We start from the raw sequence: 22,761 nt of genomic DNA on the forward strand, positions 1-22,761 counted from the left end.
GCCTGCGACGTCTTGAAAGTAGTGATAAATAGTGCAGTGAAGAAGATGTGTAAGTGTTGTAAATTACAAAGACACAAAGTGTGAATTGAGAGTTACATATGATCCGAGCTATAAACACTAACCAGGTGCTCCAGCACCTTTTGCTCTGTGATTACACTGTCACGGCTCAGGAGGAAGAGCGGGAGGGGGGCTATTCCCTGTCTTCTCAGTGATTTGAGTGTGCAGTGTGGCAATGCGTAATGTCATTGCTATCGTTGGCCTAATAAAAAACACTCCAGCTGTAGAAGGGGCCTGGCTTCACCTCCTGCTGCTGGACGGGCTGTGCTTTATGGCAGGCATGGAGGGAAGGATGGTCTCAGCTGCAGCTCCAGCCTCGTACAGTGCCCCTGCTATTATTAGTGAGTGAGAGGATCTGAAGTGGTGGTGGTATAGGTAGTATTGGTATTGGTATTGGTGGTGGTGGTATTGCTGGTATTGGTGGTGGTGGCATTGGTGGTATTGGTGGTGGTAGTATTGGTGGAGGTGGTGGTATTGGTGGTAGTGGTATTGGTGGTAGTGGTATTGGTGGTACTGGTATTGGTGGTGGTACTGGTATTGGTGGTGGTACTGGTATTGGTGGTGGTGGTATTGGTGGTGGTGGTAGTGGTATTGGTCGTGGTGGTATTGGTGGTACTGGTATTGGTGGTGGTGTTGGTATTGGTGGTAGTACTGGTATTGGTGGTGGTATTGGTGGTAGTATTGGTGTTGGTGGGGTACTGGTATTGGTAGTGGTGGTATTGGTGGTGGTATTGGGGGTGTTGGTGGTATTGGTATGGTTGTATTGGTGGTGGTATTGGTGGTGGTTTTATTGATGGTGGAAGTAGGAGTGGTATTGCTGGTTGTGATATAGGTGGCGATGGTGGTATCGGTGATGGTGGTGGTATTGGTGGTTGTATTGGTGGTGGTATTGGTGGTGGTGGTAATGGTGGTGATGGTATTGGTGGTGGTCTTGGTGGTAGTGGTGGTATTGGTGGTGAGGTGGTAGTGGTATTTTACGGTGGAGGTATTGGTGGTGGTATTAGTGGTGGTATTGGTGGTGGTGGTATTGGTGGTGTTATTGGTGGTGTTGGTATTGATATTGGTGGTGGTATTGGTGTTGGTGGTATTGGTGGCGGTGGTATTGGTGGTGGTGGTATTGGTGGTGCTGGTATTGGTGGTGCTGGTATTGGTATTGTAGTAGTGGTGGTCGTGGTATTGGTGACATTGGTGGTGCAATTGGTGGTGGTGTTGTTAATAAAATAGGCTTTTGAAAACAACCTGTCAGGTGGCTTTAGTACAGATGACATGTAACACAGATGTGCTGTTGTCAGCTTCAGCCCATTAGCACAGGATTATGTGCTACCTGGAATTCACATGACTTAATTCGCTAATCATTTCTAAAGCCATCTTATTGGGGCAAGGGGGTTTGAAACAGACAAGAGATAATGCCGGGTTAAAGTGATTGAAAGCAGGCGCCTGTGTTACGGGGCAGCTGTGCGGCTTAAAAAAAACACAAGCGGTTTCAGCTGAAGCCGCGCCTGTCTGACCTGCAGTAAAAGAATCTCCATAAAGTAAATAGTGCTTACAGACTAAAAACCAGGTCCTGTGTAACAACCGAAGTAAAGGGGCCAGTAGCCATGGGAGGTTACAAATGTAGAAAAGGCCATACAAAGGAGGGACTAACAAGCCTATTAACGAATCTGAAGGCAGCATTTACGAAAGACAATGACCCAAGCCATTGAAAAATAGGGGCGGAGAGTGGCTGTGACTTCTCTCTCATACTCTACTACAGCAGTGTCACGGAGCGAGCAGCACATGCATGCTGCTGCTAGGCTCGACCTAAAAAGATGTTGTCTGCCACTAGCAAAACACGGCCAGCAGCATGAGTGATGGTGTGTTAACTGTGGGTTTTCAAGTGAATACATGTATAGTACACATGCATCCATAGAAGATGTGCATACAAGCAATACATTAGTGCATACTTTATGGCTGAAGCCATCTGCTCCAGTCGCAGCACCTTACATTTCAACTCTTTTATTCCATTTTCCATAACGTAGTGAAAATATTCTCTTTAATTCCAGTACCTACTGATAGATTTGCGAGCGTTCAGCATAAAAAGTCCTCTTTTTATGATTCTCGTGTAATAATCATCAGTAATTAAAACCCGCTTAGCAGCTTCCCGTAAACCACATCCCAGACCTCGGTCTGTCTCTTAAGCTCAGCTGGAGCCTGAGCGTACGGTCCTCGTAGATGTCGGCTCTTTTATAGCCTATTATCTTCATCACCTGCCTCCTGTTTCATAGCCCACCTTTGGGTCATGTTTGGGGACAGCGCCAGACTTTGGAGATTATTACAGGGGACACTTACTGCAGCAGAAGGTGAGACTGCTGCTGCGTTCCACGCTCTCAGGGGAAGCATTTACCAAACCTAGATTTTTACAGTCTCTTATTTTTTACAGAGTAAGACAAGGTGAAGAGAGTTGTCACATTATTCAACACCAGGGGACTGACCACAAAACATTAAAATTATTCTTTGTGGGAAAGTTTTATATGGCGCGAACTCAACCCAAAGGCATCAGAGTGCTTTACATGAGCAGCAGTGTGTTACAAAAGGACACATTCCTTTTTTAGGCATGGGGAGATTACGTGATTTGTCCAGATTCATAGGCTCACTGCCGAGAGTTAGACACGGTTTCCCATCTACGAGGTCGACCACTCTAGCCCTTAGGCCACATCCCAGGCACTTGGTGATAAAGTAAGGCACCACTTGGTACGAACACCGCTCACCACCTTATTATGAAAACAGGTTTCTGGAGGTGGTAATTTGTGACAAGAATGACTGTGCATAGTCCTTGTGTGGCTTTTTGTTATGGTAGCACTGTGCTCTATTTTATGTGCTGCTCTGCTTTTGTGCTGCATCATTGCAATGTGATGTTGAGTTGCACAATGGGTGTGGAGTTGAATTCTATTGTAACTGTTTTCTTGTGTTGGGCCCGTTATCTTAATTGTGCTGTTATGTTGCTTTGTGGATGTTATTGTATTGTGTTCTAGTGTTTGCACCGGTATCAGAATGAAGAGTTGTGTGGTAATTATTGCACAACTCACATTTTTCCCCTGATAGGTTCTAGCAGGTCAAGCCTGTCCAATTATTTTTCATGCTAAAATAACTCACCTTGGGACGATTGTTTTTATCAATTGTAACCTCCACCGACCCACCCCCCCATCTTACGGCCAACTTTTACCGAGGGCTGCAGTCAGTGAAATAGCATTGTCCCAGCTTTTCAAATCTGTGAGACACAAGTCAGGCTAAACCTGGGGCTGAGACCGTATCTTCAATTGTCCTTTGCAGTGCTTACTTTATGGGCCTAGTTATGAGTAGGCCGTCAGATGCAATAATTATCCCATCCTATAAAAATCTGACTGTTTTGAAGTTAACAGATGTGGCAATTGTTGCATGGTCTGAGATTCTGGGGAACAACAAGAACATTTTGCTGCTTACCTCTCTTGGACCAATAAACCCTCTGTCTGTCATTATTGCAGACAAGCGGACTGGAGTGTTAGCATTTCAACACCCTCTTGATGAGCAAACAGATGTGCGCTTGCCTGGCATATCTATAAAAAGGGTTGGCGTGCTATGTCTCAGGATAATAGCTCTGTGTGGGATGTAATTGTGCAGTTACTTATGCACCGACCCACTAACAATTGATCCTACAGATTTGCAGGTAATTTATGTCATGCTGCTACAGCTACACAATGTAAGGTGACTACCTCATTACACGCCATCATAGACAAACACTATTTCCAGTCCTGAGCTTGCATGTGATAACTTTTATATGATCCTTTATGTGCTTAAACATATTTTCTGCTTTTCATGTAACATTACATTATGCACACCAGTTGTTAAAGATGGATTCGTACTGCACCTAAACACTCTAGTTCTGATGTCCAACACTCTTGAAGACTGTTCCGCGCGATATAAACTCCCCGTAAAAAAGAAAATAACATATCATGTGTGCTTTAGACTTATCTTGCTTCACTGGAGGCGCACCAGGCATGTGCACATGCTTTTTGCATCCCCGCAGGAACTTTGATATTACAGAAGGTAATGCAGATGGCCCCTTCAGCAGTGCAGATCAAGCTGGTACTAAATGCCCATTTGCTTGATCCCAGGTAGGCATGCCCCTAGTTGAATGGAGGTATGGACCCAGGTAAATGAGGGATTCCATTTTTATTCAACCCACACCACATTACATAAATGGGCGCACAGACAAAGACCATCAGGAGGCACAAGGATTCTGCACCATATAAAGGTGCCTTAGGAGGAATTCAGGGATTTCCCAGCTGGTAGGTGCAGTCATTCACCGCACCCTCGTCTGGGGGGATGTATTTAAAAGATGAGAAATCCTTCCACTTCATGAAAAAGTGCCTTTTCTCTGACACAAAAGGAGCATCCGGGGCAGGAGATCTAAACAGGTGACACAGTTCCTCACCAGGTCCATTTAGTAACCTTATGGCACAGCCAGTTACTGGTGAGAATCTTGGAACATCCTATGCTGTTCTAGAAGAGGAGTAGCAACAAGGCCAATGCCTTGTGGAGAGTGGAGTAGTGGAGCTACACTAGGACATGAGGAGTTCTTCCCTCATCCACTGGAGAAGACGCTGAGTGTACATCGGTTCCAGCAAGTTATGTGACCAAAAGCTCAGCTGGTTATGAGAGGACACTATTTTTTTGGTATGTCATCAAAGAGGAGACAACTGAGCTCTAAGCACAAGAGGGAGTACTCCAGGTTTCACCATTAGGGATTGCATGCTGAAGCGCATGTGTGCGAAAGTTTTAAATGCTTCCTGAAGAGGTGCTGCAGGAAGCACAGCAGAAAAATTATTCACAACTGAACATATTGGCTTTATACTGACTGCTTTGAGTTGGAGACAAATCCAAAGAAGTACTACAGAAAAGGATGCAAAATAGTATACAAAGTTTCTACCAGTAAATAAAAGCTTATAAGCGACCAAAAGAGTTATTAAAAAAACATCCCACCAAAAATTACAAAGCACAAAAACAACAGAAAACCTGTTCTTTTGTGTACCACCAACAGAATTCAAAGAGCTTGGCTCTTTTAGTTCCTAGACCAGTGACAGGTTGAGTACAGGGCCTGGCAAAAGGCCAACCTCTGTTGAACACAGCCGAAGGCCTTGTGCGGTGAGATCTGACTGCCACAGACAGGTTCGAGTGCAGGGTATGGACCAATCTATGGACAGCTCCTATGTCCCTAGATCCAGAGCCAAACAGCAGAATAATGAGGACTAGTTTTTGGCTTTGCCCCATCCAGGTTGCTATTACTATTTTGTGCACAAATGTTAGGAAGACGTTGCTAGTGTCATAACCACCCTGCAGCTAAACAGCTTCATCTGTGCAGCTTCATCTGTGAGGACTAAAGGAATTGGATTCTGTGACTTCTTAGCAAAAATAACTGGCTGGCACTTCAGTATTAAGTGTTGATACAGAAGCAGAAACAATCAAAACTGTACATGGTTAGTGCCTCTCTAGAGTGGCACAGTGGGCAAATACAACTGGGATGGACTGTGGCCTGATGAACTGCAAAGGCTGAGAGTAGTGAAAGCACACCACACGTCACTTGTCCGTTTTTATAAGTCCTAACTGACTACAGTAGGGCGAATGGCCCCCAAAGTGTCCTCCCAGGGCTTTAGGAATCAGATGCAGAAATCTCTCCCCATGCAAAATTAACACAATGTGTACACAGCAAGGAGACATCAGAAATTATAAAATATATTCAGCATCCTGCCGCCAGGATGATAGAGTGAAATAACATTTACCCTGAATGCACTATGTACATAATGTAGCATAGGTCTGGGTGAACACTCTTCACCTCAGTTTAACAAGAGTGCCTTGAGGCTGAAAAATACCATCATTATTTGTTAATGAGTCAGAACAAATCTGCTTACATAGGGGATGTCACTCCACCAGATATATGCTGGAATTTCTCTACTTACGACGTTAGTAGAAAGAGAGCCTGGCCAGACTTGTGAAAGAAGTGACCCGATTAGGGCCACCCGGGTCACTCGCAACCACCTCTCAGCCTTTCACACAAATGAAGAGTCGATCAGACAGTAAAGAATACAAACCAAGTATATTTTATTCACATACACTCAAGCGGAGTCCAGTCTGACCAGCCTCCTAGGATTGCTGCAGAGGGACTGACTTCAGCAAACATGGAGATACATGATGTACATTTCTGAACCAATAAAGTCCCACCCATAATGGAATTCTACTAGCCGGTGCAGCTAAAACAAAGGAGAACAGTAAGACGAGTTTCGACTGAGGCTGGACACACATTATCTTTATGCCAAGGTTGTTCTGTTTGTGTCTACTGCTAGGTCAGTGGTAGAAAGCCTCTATCTATGGTAAAGGAATGTGTTAATAAGAACAGTGTATTCATTAGCAGAGCAAGAACTCACCTTGGGTAAATGGGACTTTCCGCAACCTGCCTCTTGAGAAGGGAATACGCAGCTTATGAGAGGATTCAAAATGGCAGCTGAACATAAAATGATGCTGCGAATGCTAACTTAACATAAGAACAAAACAGAAGCAAGGTAGCAAAAAAGCATATTCATTTCATCACCTGGGCATGGCTACATGGCATTGGGCTACCAATGCCTAGCCAAGGGGCAAGCCATATGTCTGTACACCCACACCTCTCACATTTCTGGGGACACGAATGGCCACTCTTACTTAAACATATCTGTTCAAATTAAACATCTCCATAGTAATTGTAATGCAACATTCCTTAAGTGTTCATGTACTGCAACTGCTCTTATGTAAAGCGCAATGTCACCCTTTTGGGTCTTGTTCACACTTGTAAGCACAAAAAATAAAATGAATATATACATATTGTAGATGTATACATACCACGAAGCCAAATGTAAATCTTTTTTGGGCTTAAAATGTGTGCTACATAATGCCTCACTATATGGTGCACATGTTCTAACCCTTAGAAGAATGAAAGCGTAGGTTACCCAATATTTCATCCAGGTCTTTTCAGGATATGCATAGGCTGCTCAGCTCTATTACAAGAATGAAATCTGTGCCCTCCAGAACTATTTTACTGGTATTGGATGTTGAGTCCTATGGTGTTCACTTATATCTTTACTGTACTTCCCTTAGCATCCTGAGCTATCTCACCAACTGATAAATGATTACTTATCTCAAAAAAGTGTATGCAGTGCTTCATGCTATACGTGTTGTTTTTTCAGCATTACAAGTGTATCAGATGCCATTCTTAACCTTTGTAATGATACTCAAAATAAAAATCTCAGAAGGATGAAAGGCTGAGTTAATATTGCTTCAGTTACAATTCGTCACCTGCAGATTACAGCAGATGTAATTGGCAAACATGTACTCACTGAGCCACAATTGAAGCTAAAGAAATGCAGCCTCATTTAAAGCTGGTTGATGTTCTATCCAGTGTATTACGAGTGCAATGATGTCCATGGAACTCTACCTATGGCAGGGACAACATCTGGCATTTGTTAGTGGCCGTTCGGCTCAACCAAACTGCACAATGCCCGTAGTTATCAAGGTAGCTCAGCAAGCTAATGTCCATTCAATGGGAATCTATAGTTCTGTTAACATATCATGTTCAAATCCCATCAAGGCCAGCACAGCATGTCATCACTTTAAGAATGATGAAAGGATCACCACAGAGATTGGCAATAATAACACCTATCATTCACAGTACTGCGTAATAGGTAGACAGTGGCAATAAGTGGCATGTAAAGAATATTTATCGTGGAAAATGGGCGGAGCATCGTCGTTTACACTTTGCATGTTTTGCTGATTATGTGTGAGGCCCCTCTTGGCCTGGAATTTCAAAATGTGAGGTCCCGATTTTACATACACTGATGACACTCAGTTATTGTGTAAATTCGTTTCAAACATGGTTTTCATCACTCTCAGGGGTTGTGTGCATAACGTCTTGGACTTGGTTCCATCTTGAATGACTTCATACGTTTTAAAACTAAACCCTGCCTACAGGAAAGTTTGTGTCCCTCTGAACCTTCCAGGCGATTGAAACCCTCATTCTGGACCCTCTGAAATATGTTTCTAGTTAGCAGTAAAACTCTCAGTGTAACCCTGGACACGAATCTTTCCTTAGAATCTCATGCTGTGAAGAATTCAAGCACGGATTTTGGTTCCTTATATTGGTATAAAAATTACATTTCATTCTGAAGGGTTCCATAAACAGTTACTGATGTTTTCAATCCCGACTTGACTATGCACACTCTTGTTTTTAGCATCTCTAAAATATCTAAGAGGGCCTCCACTGATCCAAATTGCTGCTGCTCGATTAATAGCAAATGGCTAGTTTAAGGATCACACCATGTATTAGTGCAAATGGCCCAGAATATGGGGCCTATATAAACAGTTACATATTGTATTGCTTTTTGAATTCAGTTATGTGTTCTGTAAGGGAAGATTCACACCACCCTTGCACATTACTATGTGTTTTCCTAAGAATTGGGATTGGCAATGCAGACTGTCCGTCACTAGGTCATTTTCTAATGGTTTTCCCAGATTATGGGGGCCAATATTCTCTGAGCAGATGGTAAATATGAGTGGAAGGGCTGTTATGGCTAGAGGTAGGACAGGTATGATAGGTTTCAGTTTCCGATGCCCCGCCCACTGTATATATTATGTTTATGAGTTAGCATGATGTGTCTAACCAATATGCAGTCACAGTTTAAAATTCAGGTGCTGAAACCCACCGAGCTATTTTTGTAATGTGCAAGCTTCAGTTGGATAGAATTGTTTCTGTAATGTGTAAGCTTTTGTCTTATTATTGCCTTCTAAGTTAGAAAACATGATGTGGTACATTACCTTTTCCCTTGGTTAGGTTCCCATTATTGATATTTCTGTATACTTTCCTATAAGAGAGAGAGGCTTGTCTATGGCAGACAGACTTCTGATGCTGACATTTGCTCTGCAGTTCCAATGTCTCATGGTACAGTTTTTCCCCCTCCCTTATGGGCAGAAAATCCTTATTTCAGCATTTCTTGCCTTGAGTTAGTTTTGCAGAAAATGTTTCCATGCCCTGGCAGGGCAGAGCTTCGGCTCTGTGTCCTTGAGGGGAGATAACAGGGTTGCCTTCGCAGGCGCAGATGCCTCATGTATGAGTTCATTGTTCACCATTTCGCTAGTTCTGTAATTTTCCAGGCTGGGCGTGTCTTTACCCTGCCATGTTATGTTATAATGTATTATCATGATAGGATGAGTCAGTCCTCTCGATGCATTCTCTGGGAGTGCAGACCTGACAGGGCCCATCTATAGATGAACATTTGTATCCTAATAAATATATCTCTAATCCTTCTCCACTGCCTGGCTGGCTTATTATATGAAAATGATAGATGAGTGAGGTAAGTCGCTCAGGTGGATTTGAGCCACGCTTATCAGATGGCGCCCGAACAGGGACTCCGTGATAAGGATCTTTCTCACCCGTAAGTGGGTAGCAGAAGGCCGGGGATATTCTGGTCGGCACGGTGGGCCCGGGTACCCATTTTGATGCCGAGCTTGGTTCTCGCAGCGCTGCCCCACCCTGCTGATCGGGAGAGGTCCCGGTTCATGATCCTGCACCGGAGTCCAGAAGGCGGAACCTTGGAGCTGACCGTGTTGGTCCCAGCAGCCGGCGGTGGAGAACGGTGGATGTCGGTTCTGCGAGCAGAAGGTGAGTGGTCCGACTGTTGATTGAGGGAGCTGGGATGCTCCATGAGACCGGTGTGTCTCTGAGACCGGTGTGTCTCTGGTGATTGGAGGAGCCGGTGTGCTCCTGGGGCTAGTGTGCTCCGGGGAACTCAGAGTGCAAGTGGCGCTCTGACAGACTATTGATGAGGGTTTTGGGTGGATGTCTGTTTTAGAGCATCCGACCGGGTGGTACTGAGACTGGAGTGTGGCTCACCACGGTTAAATACTGGGAAAGGACCCAAACCCCTAATGTGAGTGGTTTGATGGAAGAGTCCCAGATCTTCCGGGGTAAAGTGCGCAACGGTCTGCAGTGCCGCCCGGGTGGCGGATGTGTCCTCCAACCTCAGAACAGTTAGTGTACTGTTCGGTCTGCGGTAGGGTCCAGGTTCCCCAGGACTTGGTCGACGGGTCTTGTCCTATTATGGTAACACGTGTTTGGCAGGGATTCAATGCATAGGACGTGCGTGTGTGGTTGTGTGTGGAGATAGTTGTTTGGTTCTTTTGTGCCTGGGTATGTGTGGGTTCTTTTGCGGTATCTGATTGAGTGAGTTTGGTGGTGTTTGATTGAGTGTGCAAGATGCAGTGTTTCACTAAGTTGCGATGTTTTAGGTGTTGCTGCAGTTCAACTGATGTCAGATTGGCCGAGAGCCAACCCGCTCCTGTAGAAGACTCTTGATTTTGTTTTTATTATTTCTGATGCAGTTAAGATAGATCACTTGCAAGAGAGATTGTTTGCTAGGCACTGCTGTCAGAGCATGTTTGATTCCCTAAGGTTGTGGCAGAAAGAGGAAAATTTAGTTTTAAAAGAAGACAAAATGTGTACACTTAAAGTTGCTTTTAGTGGCTCAGTGAGCCAATGTGAGCAGTGATTAAGAGGATGGGGTATGTATTTCATGTAACATGTTTTATTTTGTTATAATTGGTTTGGGTTGAGAGCAGTCTGTGGGCTGCCTTTTGTTTGTGTAAATGTTTGTTTGCATGAAGTGAGTGCGTCTTGTTGCATAAGTTAGATTGTCTGGTCCTTGTGAGCTATCTGAGATGGGTGTGCCTGACTATCAGTGTGTTTTTCGTGTAGTTTAAAAGTGCATGCAGGGCTGTGCTCTATGGTTTCTTCCATTCCCTCAATTTGTGAACAGTAGAAGATGGAGAAAAAGGGATTTGATTACCAGTAATCAGAATGTATATTAATAGAATGTAGGAAGAAGTGTAAAGTTAGAAAGAAGAGAAAAAAAAGAAAGAGAAATGTATTGCCAAAATAGTGTTAATTATTGAATGTTAGAAAGAGTTAGGAAGGCTTATTGGCTTTGTCAGCGCCAGACCGAGCGCGAGGCAGATTTGACCTTGGTGGTGAATGCCAGGGGAGGCGGAAGGCTGGCTAGCAGCCCAGAATTCTTAGCTCTTGGAAGGAGAGTGAAATGCAGTTGTTTAGTTAGTTTTAAACATGACTTGTTGAATGAATGTGTTTCAGTCCACAATAAAATAGAAGAGGTTCTAGAACTCTGAGTTGGTAAGGTTTAAAATAACAGTGTGTGCATTTTTATTCAGTTTTGGAAGATTATGTAGAATGGAAACATAAATGCTTGCAGCCGTAGAGCAGAACAGGTGTGACCTTGGTGTTATCAGCACCATTCCAATGGGTTCGCAGAGCACCGAGACCGAGAGCGAGAGAAGAGTACAGGCAGAAGATTATGGGGGGGCTAGGAGACTCTGCTCCTGGCACAGACAGCAGAGATACACAGTTGGAGCCAGCATCAGCGAGTCTGCATAATTAGAATTAGGAACAAAATTATGAATAACTTTCAACAGGTTATTCCATTTGGACATAGAGAATTACACTTTAACATGGCCTAGTCTGAGAAAAGAAGGATTGTTTTGAGAAAAAATAATTTACTAAATATGTTAGTGAGTGTTACTCCTATTGTTTGGATGGTATTCAGTAAGTGATTGATTTGTGTGCAGTTCAATGGCAAAAAGAAAAGAGAGATCTATTGGTTGTCTGTTGTGTCCATTTTTGTTGTTGATTTTTTTTTGTTTCACTGTTGGACCATGTCCTAGTATAACATTGTTCTATTTCAATAATAATTGAGTTGGGGGGTCCCTGATTGGCATACTGATTAGTGTCTTTGCTAGTGGATACCAGTGGAGAGTACTGATGATGCAAGGGCAGGTAAAAATATTGATTGTGTTGCTCATAGGAGCGGCCTGGTGGGAATGTATATATGTGTGTAATGTCTATATGTGTGTAACAGTATTTGTATGCAGTTTGCCCATGGGACACCATTGCAGTGGGCCCAGTGCCCCACCCGCTGAGTGTGCAAATGTCTGCTAGTGTGCACTGGAGTATTTAGTATGTTCTGGAGGTGAGAATATGGCGCCCTTTTGTTTAAAGTTAAGAAATGGCATTGGTTATAAGAGGGCTCATTTACACAGCGAAAGCTGACTGTGCAGAAATATTTGGTATTTTAATAACAAGAATAACATTTTTACGCAAATATGGAAATTCCTGGCTCATGACAAATGAATGATGTGAACGTAAATGTATATCTTTTTCCCTTTTTGATGCTGCATTAAATGCCATTACTAGATTGTCATGTGATTTTCAATGCTGCTAAATGTTTTATATTCATGGCTGATGGTTAAAGAGGTTAGAACTGGTTCTTGTCTAAGACAGCAGACAGGGTTTTCGGAACGGAAAGTGAACGGTGAATTGGTATGAATGAGCTCCAAGCATAGGTTTTACGGTAAGTATTTGTGGAAGGTATTTTTACTAAGTGGTTGCCTTTTTGTCCAATATTTTCTGTGTTGTTGTTTCTTTTGTGTGTGTTTTGATTTGTTTCGTTTCAGTGCAATGGGAAATATTTTTTATCTGTGTGTTACGGTGAGTATTGATGCAGCTTTGTGCTAGACAGATTAAGTGTGCACTGACACCGCATGATGCATGATATGCATGAGAAAAAATATAGTCCTTTGAGTAACTAATATTGTGTTTTCCTTTTGTGGCCTTTGTGCTATTGTGTGTTTTATGTTTTCTTTGGCTTCTTGTGCATTGCTTGCTCTGTTCTGCGTGGATGATATGCTGATTGATCTTAAGCCTGACAAATTAAGTAGGCCAGCATGCTGGGTTTTGGGCCACAGGCTCACTGTGCATGAAATGCATGGCATCGTATTTTGTGTCACAGCTCATTTGCATGTGTTACTGTGATTTTTCTATGCTTTCTGTGCTTAGCACAGCAAGTATACCTGCTGCCTTGTATTGTTTTGACAATTCTATTATTGATACTAGAACAAGCTCCTCTATGGGTAATTTGTTCTGGTCCCTAAATGTCACAGACAACACTTCAGCAGTGTATGTCTATTTGGTTAAAAAGGGTATGGAGGGAAAATACAAGAGTTCTACGGTGTACTCATGGTGTTGTGTCACAAGCCTGACCATTACCTAAGTAATTTTTGTTCATTTATAGATTTTCCATTTGCCGCCATTTCCCTAATGAATGTCGCATAGTGCCTAGTTATGGGGGACTTCAGCTGTGTCCCAGTTCCATTTCCTTTTCCTTACTACTTTTCCTTAGATACGTTGTATTAAATATTAATAGGCACACATATCCTTTTATGGCAATGACATTTCTACATGTGCTAAAAGATGTTCTAGCCCTCTCAAAAGTGCTATGTATCCCCTAGAATTTTGTTTATGCTCAGGGCTACACCCAGTGGTTGATGGTATTGACCGAAGTGAAATATGTTTCAGATTTCCTTCTGTCAAAATGGGGTAGTAGGCTAGCTCCCCGCTAGCTCTCATATAAATTAAAACTAGGTAACATGTGTATTGCTCCATCCTGTCCTGCTTTGATCTAAAAGGGGAATTAGATGTAGGTAGTTTTGTTCTACAAGTGTTGGGTAAACTGAGGGTCCCAAGGCGCTTGGGGGAAGGGGTTCGCTACTGCTCGAACAGCCAGGTCTTGAGTTGTCTCCTGATTAGTGTTTCCTTATTTGACCTTTGAAGGGAACAATAGGTCGGTACTTTTGTGTCACATTCTTAGGTAACAACATCATTATTGTGCAGCACTAAGTAAAGGTGTACAAGTTTCTTATCAATTAGCCGGTAAAGTTCAGCTGATATTCCCTATTAGAGCTGGTGAACAGGTTTTCCCCTAAATAAAATGTTACATGGTCTAAATAGTGAGAAAGGTGAAAAGATGCTTGTGTGATCCTCAGCACAAATATTTTTAGAAATTAAAGATTTGTAGAAGTTAGTTTCCTGCTGCCTCTATAATATGTGAGCATGGTCATGAGCAAAAATATAGTTGTTTTGAGTAAAGAAAAAGAATATTAGAAGTTTTTGAAGTTTTGCACAACAGTGAAGGTTCATAAAGTAGACGATGTGTGCTTGCTATAGGAAGAGCGGTTTGAACTCCCCTTTTTGCTGTTTCTCAAGTGCAAATGGGGGAATACAACATGTCTGTTTTGTTTTATTTTTTTCTCTTCTCTTAGAATTCAATAAATGCATACGTCCATCTACAGGTAATACAGCGAAAAGTCAGATATGTAATGTATAACCTATTGTCAGTGCACAAATTTATTGATAGGTACGATGTGTTCACCTTTAAATTGACATGGGTAGAGAATATGAAAGCACAGAATAGACCTCATTTGGTTTCTTTGAATTTGAATTTTATTCATATGCCTTGTCTAAAGATCTTCGTTCTATTCATCAGCAGGTAGCAGACACCCTGAAGCCGTTGCCTGAGGGGCCTGGCCATGGTATAAACCCAGGGGACTGGGTCGTAGTGAAGAAATACCAGCGGAAGTCCTGTTTGGAGCCTAGGTGGTCCGAGCCCAAGTTGGTGCTCGTTACCACCCGCACCGCACTTCGAGTGGAGGGTCGGAAGGCGTGGACGCATGCCTCCCACGTGAAGAAAGTTCCTTTACCTCTACCTTATGATGCGTGGGTCCAAGGTGGTGTTGCAGATCACGAGACCGAAATAGTTCCCAGATACATCCCCTTCTCTGATGCTTTACTGACAGAGGGGGAACACAACGAGAACGCGCGGAGGCCAGCCCTGAGTACAAGTAGCGAGGCTTCTTCTGGTCACAGTGCACAAACAACTGAAGCCACCTCTTTTGAAAGTGATTCCCCAATTTTGTTCACAGATCCTGAAGTGCGAGGGAGCACTCGCTATAACTTGAGGCCCAGGAAAGAGAGGCGAAAGAACTGAGCACTGGAAGAAGGGCTGAGGTAGGGATTAGGAGTGGACTATATTACAGAGGTTAGCCTAGTAATAGGGATGGACTGCTGAAAGAGCCCTGGTGCATTTTGAAACACTGTTGAACGGGACGCTAGAGTTGTGTGTGGGCCCAAGTTCAGTGCTCCTGAGTTGCTGCAGTTGTGCGACTCCGTCGAGGGATTAGGGTTTGTGAGACTGAAAAGTCTGCCTATGAGGCTTTAACGGACATAGGGAGAAGAGCCCTTTGAAGGGTGAAGCACCCTTCTGGACGGTTTTGGAGTGTCTGGAACATTTTAGAAGTGCCCCTTAGTGTTTGGAACTCTTAGGATATCCCCTGGTTTGTTCATTAGGTGAAATGTATCCCTTTGGCCGTCCTATCCCCGAAGAGGAGCAGCCTCTGCAGCTCCTTGTCCAGATGTCCCTGATCAGTTGGTTCTCATGGTCTACAAATTTAATAGTGTGTTTGTTTGTATCCTAACTGTTGCTTTCATATTTCTCTTTAGAGAATTAGTTTCTTGTTGCTTGACGCATGCCTTCATGAGTATTATTTCAACGCCACCTGAGAATGTCATTGTTATTCTAGATCCTCACGAAGAGGAGCACTGGGAAGGTCATTAGGATGATGTAGTATTCAAATGTTGCACCTGACACATGTTATTTATAGAACAGCAAAATTATTTATCCCTGATAGTGACAGTTTGATATTATTTGCATTAATTCCTGCTCATGACTTAAAATGTGATGTAAGTAGTCCGTTCATGACATAGTGTTATAGAGAAATGGTACCCTGAGAGCATATGTTTAGATTAGTCAAAAGGGAGGGTGCCCCACACCCAGAGAATAATCATTGTCTTAGTAGGTATTGCAGGGGTTGTTCTTTTACTTGTTGCCTCTGCATTTCCTGCCCTATAGTATGCTGCACTACTTCTGTGACAACGTGAGGGAAAGTTTTCTACAGTTGAACTCTTCCTTGGCCTATAGACATCCTCCCGCGACAAATAGTAGTGGTCATTCTCTGGTACCCCTGGCAGTTGTTGGGCCTTCACCTTTTTCCTGTATTATGGGGTGGGATTTGTTATTTGGATTATTTACTTCCCCCTGTTTATGTAGCACCCTCGGACTATCATAAGACTCATCGACGGTTTGCTATAATGCCTGGGCAGCGTAAAAGGAGGGCTCCCCAAGTTGAAGACGTAGATCAGACGGATACTGGTCGGAAAATTTTGATGGGGGTTGTAGGAATTGTGGGTGTATTACTGACTTGAGGCCTGTGTGTTTATTGCCTTCCACCACAATATACTGGTTGATGTTGATAGGTTTATGATATTTTTGACTAGTGTAGCGCTCTGTCCCTTAGCACGTTATGTAAAGACTCTCCTTTTGGTTAATAAAAGCTGTACTCATGTTAGCCACATCGTGCTAAAAGGAGGGTCTGATAGGTTTCAGTTTCCGATGCCCCGCCCACTGTATATATTATGTTTATGAGTTAGTATGATGTGTCTAACCAATATGCAGTCACAGTTTAAAATTCAGGTTCTGAAATCCACCGAGCTATTTTTGTAATGTGCAGGCTTCAGTTGGATAGAATTGTTTCTGTAATGTGTAAGCTTTTGTCTTAATATTGCCTTCTAAGTTAGAAAACCTGATGTGGTACATTACCTTTTCCCTTGGTTAGGTTGCCATTATTGATATTTCTGTATACTTTCCTATAAGAGAGAGAGGCTTGTCTATGGCAGACAGACTTCTGATGCTGACATTTGCTCTGCAGTTCCAATGTCTCATGGTACAGTTTTTCCCCCCTCCCTTATGAGCAGAAAATCCTTATTTCAGCATTTCTTGCCTTCAGTTAGTTTTGCAGAAAATGTTTCCATGCCCTGGCAGGGCAGAGCTTCGGCTCTGTGTCCTTGAGGGGAGATAACAGGGTTGCCTTTGCAGGCGCAGATGCCTCATGTATGAGTTCATTGTTCACCATTTCGCTAGTTCTGTAATTTTCCAGGCTGGGCGTGTCTTTACCCTGCCATGTTATGTTATAATGTATTATCATGATAGGATGAGTCAGTCCTCTCTATGCATTCTCTGGGAGTGCAGACCTGACAGGGCCCATCTATAGATGAACATTTGTATCCTAATAAATATATCTCTAATCCTTCTCCACTGCCTGGCTGGCTTATTATATGAGAATGATAGATGAGTGAGGTAAGTCGCTCAGGTGGATTTGAGCCACGCTTATCAGGTAGTAAGTCCGGTGCAAGGGGGCGCTGTGGCCGGGATGGGGAGAGTGCTGTGTGCTTCCCCTTGTGGAGAGGCGGGGCTGGGGCCGGGCTGTCCTTCTGGCTGCAGCACCTGCCTTTCTACCACTGTAGGTTTATCGGGTACTGGCGCGTACCTGATAAAACTGAGTGGGGTGTTTTTAGACCCAGTATTTTCAGGTTTAGCAACACATACCCTATAGTAGAATAGCAGAGCCATATCCCCCTGGGAGGAAACCGTTCGGCCCTACTCGTAATAAGGGCCTTGGTATAGTCTTCTGGGCTCATTTCTCAACCAACAGACCCTGAACATTCCCCCACAACACAGATTATGCGCTATTTAAATATGAGAGAAACAGACCCTTGTATTCCACTGCTGGAACATCATTGCACGCAGATTCCGTCTCCTGTGATAAGCTCTTTAAATTCAAGCTTGGGGCACTCAGATTCCAGTTAGTGCTGCAAAGCCATACCTCCAGCTGCGTTTGTCCTGTACAAATGTCTCTAATATAACATGACAACATTGTTATACTTCACATTGTTATCAAATTCCTGTCACTGATTTATGCAGCCAATCTCATGGGTAATGAAGAACCTGCTATATTCTTCTCCTTGTTAATATTGAAAAAGTCGATGTCAATATGAATAATGATACATTCATGTATATAAATGAAGTTGCATCGTTATTGACAAATTCACCCATTATGAACTCCATTCAATCCCCGACTCAGAAATACGTGATCAGGCAGGCTCTGAGACCGAGGCCCGAGGTCACTGATTGACAGGTCACAGGTGGGGTGGCATGTAGCTGGCAGACAAACGCATGAACAGGAAATTCCGGATTAATCCCACAGATAGGCGCAGTGACACTACAATTGTCCTGGGAGATTGGCCCCAATAAAGCACACATGGCGAGAAGGGTACATACGTTCCCTAATCCCACAGATAGGCGCAGTGACACTACAATTGTCCTGGGAGATTGGCCCCAATAAAGCACACATGGCGAGAAGGGTACATACGTTCCCAAAACACTATAAAATCAGATTGATTGTAATGTGAGACAGTCCTCAGACCGTATGCCTGTTCTCCTGGCCGCACTGTTTAAACCAACTGTTCATGTTTTGACAAACGCCTCTTGTATCTTGTTTTTTTCAAGGTATTTTAAGTTCAAGCAACACCATCTCCACATATGTATTAATACAATGAAGTATTATATTGCACACACCTGGCCACATGGGCAGCAGAGCACTTCATAAAGAACCAATAAGAGTCTCATATATTTTTTCTTTCTCTCTCTCTCTCTCTCTCTCTCTCTCTCTCTCTCTCTCTCTCTCTCTCTCTCTCTCTCTCTCTCTCTCTCTCTCTCTCTCTCTCTCTCTCTCTCTCCCTCTCTCTCCCTCTCTCTCTCCCTCTCTCTCTCTCTCCCTCTCCCTCTCCCTCTCCCTCTCTCTCTCTCTCTCTCTCTCCCTCTCTCTCTCTCTCTCTCTTTTATATGATTGGTCTGGCCTTTGCTGGTGTGATGGTCATATATTTGTTTGTAAAGTAAGCATATGCCACAAAATAAAATGAAAAAACATGAAGCTGCCTAACTGTGGCTGCATATGCTTTCAGTAAGTTAAAAAAAATTGATTACAAATATTAATTGAAGTGGCCACTTCACTAGTGCTGTTTTTAAATAGGGATCCTTTCAGTCACCACCAAACCAAGCCCTCAAATTACAGACAGTAACAATGTCTCAGTGTCGTGTATTTGCCTCATATCCTGGCTCTGGGATGTGCAAGTGTTTTTTTTCTGCCTTTGAAGAGTGCTGCCTGTTCCTGAGCTGCAATGCCAGAGCTGGGCCTGCTGACAGCCTGTTGTACTGGGCCGCTGCCTGGACAATCACCGTCGGCGTAAGGTGGCTTGGTGCCACTCCCCTCGCTAAACTTTGGGGCTACGGGGCCGCAGTGGTATCTTTGGGTAGCTGGGTGGCCCGCGAGTTACTGGCGGCGGAGCCATGATTACTGAGAGCCATCCGTGCGGGGGCAGTCCTTGTTGATACCAGTCTGTTTCGGGCTGCTGGGCCTGATCTGTTGGCAGCCCTGGGTGCACATCGGCGGACACAGCGAATCTGGCTGATATGAGGAGTCTGCCTGCTCTCTGCATTGAGGTCTGGGAAGTGTGTGGATACCCGGGCCTCAACCACTGAGTGTATAGGGGTAGCCGGGAGGCCCTCGAGAGACGCACATTGCAGCTGTTAGGCCCATGATAGTGCTCGCCACATTGATGGATTTGGTGCTAACACCCAAATGTACTGTGGGAGTAAACATTGATGGTCTCGTAGGGTGCCCTGTGGCTGGGGAGTGAGCCACATTCTATTGAAGAGGCTGAGTGTGGGGGGTGGGGGCAGAGGACCCAGGCTGGGGCCTAGACAATGGAGAGCACCAGAACTTGAGCACTGAGGGTGCCTTGAAGCATGCAGCAGAATGGCACGTGCTTAGTGGATTTCGCCTGGGTCCCACTCAAAACCTGTTCTTACTGTCTGCTGAGCAAGTGATCTTATGCATTAACCTGCACACAATGCCCTGAGCAGCACAGCCAGAAGGTGTGGAACATTGCCCATTATGCACCACAGCTAGACCTACTTGTGCCCCCCAGAGGAACCGGGGAGTGGCAGCGTCTGGGTGCGACCGTTCTTATTGGCTTTTCACGGACTCATGACATCATCGTGCAAGCAGTGGTTTGTGCATGGGCCCTGACTGAGAAGTTACTGTTCACGATTGATCCCATGCTGTGAGTTGACCTGCTTGTGCCCGTGAGTTGGGGTGTGGTGGGGTCTGGACACTGACAGCTGGGCTTACACCTATCCTTCCGTCGGCGCTGAGGCAACTGGCATGTTACCCAGTGAAACGGCTTCATTGCATTGAAATTCGCCGTAGAAGAGTGAGGCTGCTCTTGTTCCTCCTGTCTTCGGCTTGTGCGGAGTGGCAGATTCCTGTCAGTGATGAGACTCTGTCTGCGAGTTTGCATCTGGGGCTGCCGGGGAAGCGCTGCTTCAGTCCGTGTGCCCTGCCTGGGGGAAGATGGGGAAAGCGAAGCAAAATACTCTCTTTTGACAGCTGCAGGATGCTGTGTGCAATTGAGCTGTCATCTAAAGACTCACAGCGAGCTTAGTCCGAAGGTGAGGGGCAGGCCCCAGAGCTGGATATACACTCCTTGTTCTTGGACCTGAAACAAGCTTGACTCCTATTGACACTGAAATAGACCTCCTTTCAGACAGATTCAACCGTCTAAAAAAAAAGGTGGACAAACATAACAATCATATAGATCAGTTGGAACAGCACACTTCCGACATTGGGGATGGGCATTCCACTGCCAGAGAGCAACTCTTGAACATGGAGAAGCTACTAGAAGTGGTCAGAAACATAAACAAGGCCATGGAGGCGTGCTCTAGGCTGAAAAATGTGTGAATTCTTGGGGTACCCTTCAGAGATTGTGCCTTTCTTTCTATCCTTCATAGAAACATTAGCCCCTTGTTGAAACTGTGCTCAGTGTTTTCACCTTTCCTTTCCTTAAGTCTACTCAACTCGCAGTAACTGCCAACATGGCTTACGATTGCGTTTTAGGTGACAGGAGCTCCACTGTTTCAGTCCTCAACACTTATGCAGTAATTTAAAGATTAACCTGGATTGCCCAGGGCCTCAATGATCACTGCTAGACAGGGCAGGTCTTTGCATAGACATTCCATAGACATCTGCTTTTTACAAGAATTGTATTTGAGGATGCAGGCGGGTTGGGTGGGAGAGCGGCATGCAGCAGTATAACTCTAATTATGTTTGCGGTGTTGCTATACTCATCAGAAAAGGGATGCCACTGTGAATGTGACAGGTTATACATGACCCCCAGGGTCAGTTTGGTCTGCTCTCTGGCCTATTGCAGGACCAACCAGTTAAGCTTCTCTCAGAATATGGTTCTAATGTTGATGACCCTAAGTTTTTTGCTGAGATGTGACACTTGGTAGGCTCGTTGGGGCCTGGCGCAACGTTGTGGAGGGAGACTTTATTGTGGTGCTCGACCCCGAGGTGGACAGATCCAGTGAATATAGACACCACACACCTGTGAAGCTGCTCAGCTGAGACTGATTATGAGGACTTTGGGCTGACGGTTCTTTAGTGCTCCCGACATGCTAGCGACACAGAAAGTACATGCTTAGCAACGGTGCACACAGCATGATCACGGATTGATTAACATGTTGGATTCATGTGATGTAAGTGTCTGATTGGGCTTGGTCTCTCACTTGCCTAGGACACTGTCTGACCAGGCTCCTGTCCTACTAGATCTGCCCCTTCCAGACAGGCCTTCACGCGCATTCACCTGGAGGCTCCCTGCTGGAGCCTTACGTGATCAAGTGTTCAGAGAGAAAATTCGATAAGCAGTGGTGGAATACTTTGAGCATAATGACAACTCTGAGGTGTCATGGTCTTCCCAATGGGAGGTCTTTAAAGTTGTCATCAGAGGTGCATGCATAGCAAAGCAGGCAGGAGTGCTGTGTCCGATGCGCGGTGATCTAGTGGGTCTAGAGAAAGAGATCATGGAGTTAGAACTTAAATATTAAGCAGACTGCAGCACATCCACACTAGCGTCTATTTGGGGTAAACTCACAAGATTCCAGGAGGCTGAGCGGAGGGAAACGTAGGCCCGGCGCAACGGGGAAGGACACAGGGTAGGCAAGACCCTAGCCTACATGCTGCATAGGCCCTGGCCAAGCGACTACATCACTAAAGTACATGATGATCACTCTAGTGTGTACATCGGCACTGAAGCTGCTCAGCGAGCGAGGATTGACTTATTTTCTTCTTTGTATCAGACTCAGCAGAATTCTTCCTCCTCAGACCTCAATGCTTATGTGGACTCGATTCAACTGATGTATCTAGAGGACGGCCACAGAAGGTATCTAGATGAATCTTTCTTGGTGGAGTAGGTTATTTGGGTTATCTACGTAATGCCTGCTGACAAAACTCCTGGCCTGGAAGGTCTCTCAGCTGCCTTTTATAAAGATTATGCCCCCTTATTGGCTCCACATCTTATCGCCAGGCATGGTGAGTCGCTCTCTGCAGGAGTTCTGCCTCCATCTATGCGGGAGAAGCTAATTGTAATAATTCTTAAACCTGGTAATAGACCTCAACACTACAATTCATACCGCCCTTTGTCCGTTAATTCTCATGGACCGTAAAATCATAGCCAAACTCATTGCCTCACAACTTCTCCCAGTACTGCTGACTATAGTACATCGGGACCACTATGATTTTGTTCCGGGCAGGTCAGCGTCGCACAATCTTGGAGGCTTGATTGATATTACGAATAATATTGGAGACAAGTGACATCCTTGTCAAGTGCCTCCCGTTAAAGGGAAGGGGGATGTGATCCTCCCATTCACCCACAACCTGGTCACTGGTTCAGAGTACAGAAGCCAATTAATTTAATACATTTAGTGCATAACACGAATCGCGATAACAAGGCAAATAGGAATGGCCACA

General features: G+C 44.5%; 1 protein-coding gene across 1 annotated transcript in view; it reads right to left on the minus strand.

Annotated features, from left to right (window-relative positions):
* The window catches only part of ERBB4 (erb-b2 receptor tyrosine kinase 4), a 1,576,940-nt gene that overhangs the window by 390,658 nt on the left and 1,163,521 nt on the right, over positions 1-22,761 (minus strand). The gene's annotated exons all lie outside the window — the stretch shown is intronic.

This window comes from Lissotriton helveticus, chromosome 3_1 (genome assembly GCF_964261635.1).
Source record: "Lissotriton helveticus chromosome 3_1, aLisHel1.1, whole genome shotgun sequence".
Classification (NCBI taxonomy): Eukaryota; Metazoa; Chordata; class Amphibia; order Caudata; family Salamandridae; genus Lissotriton; species Lissotriton helveticus.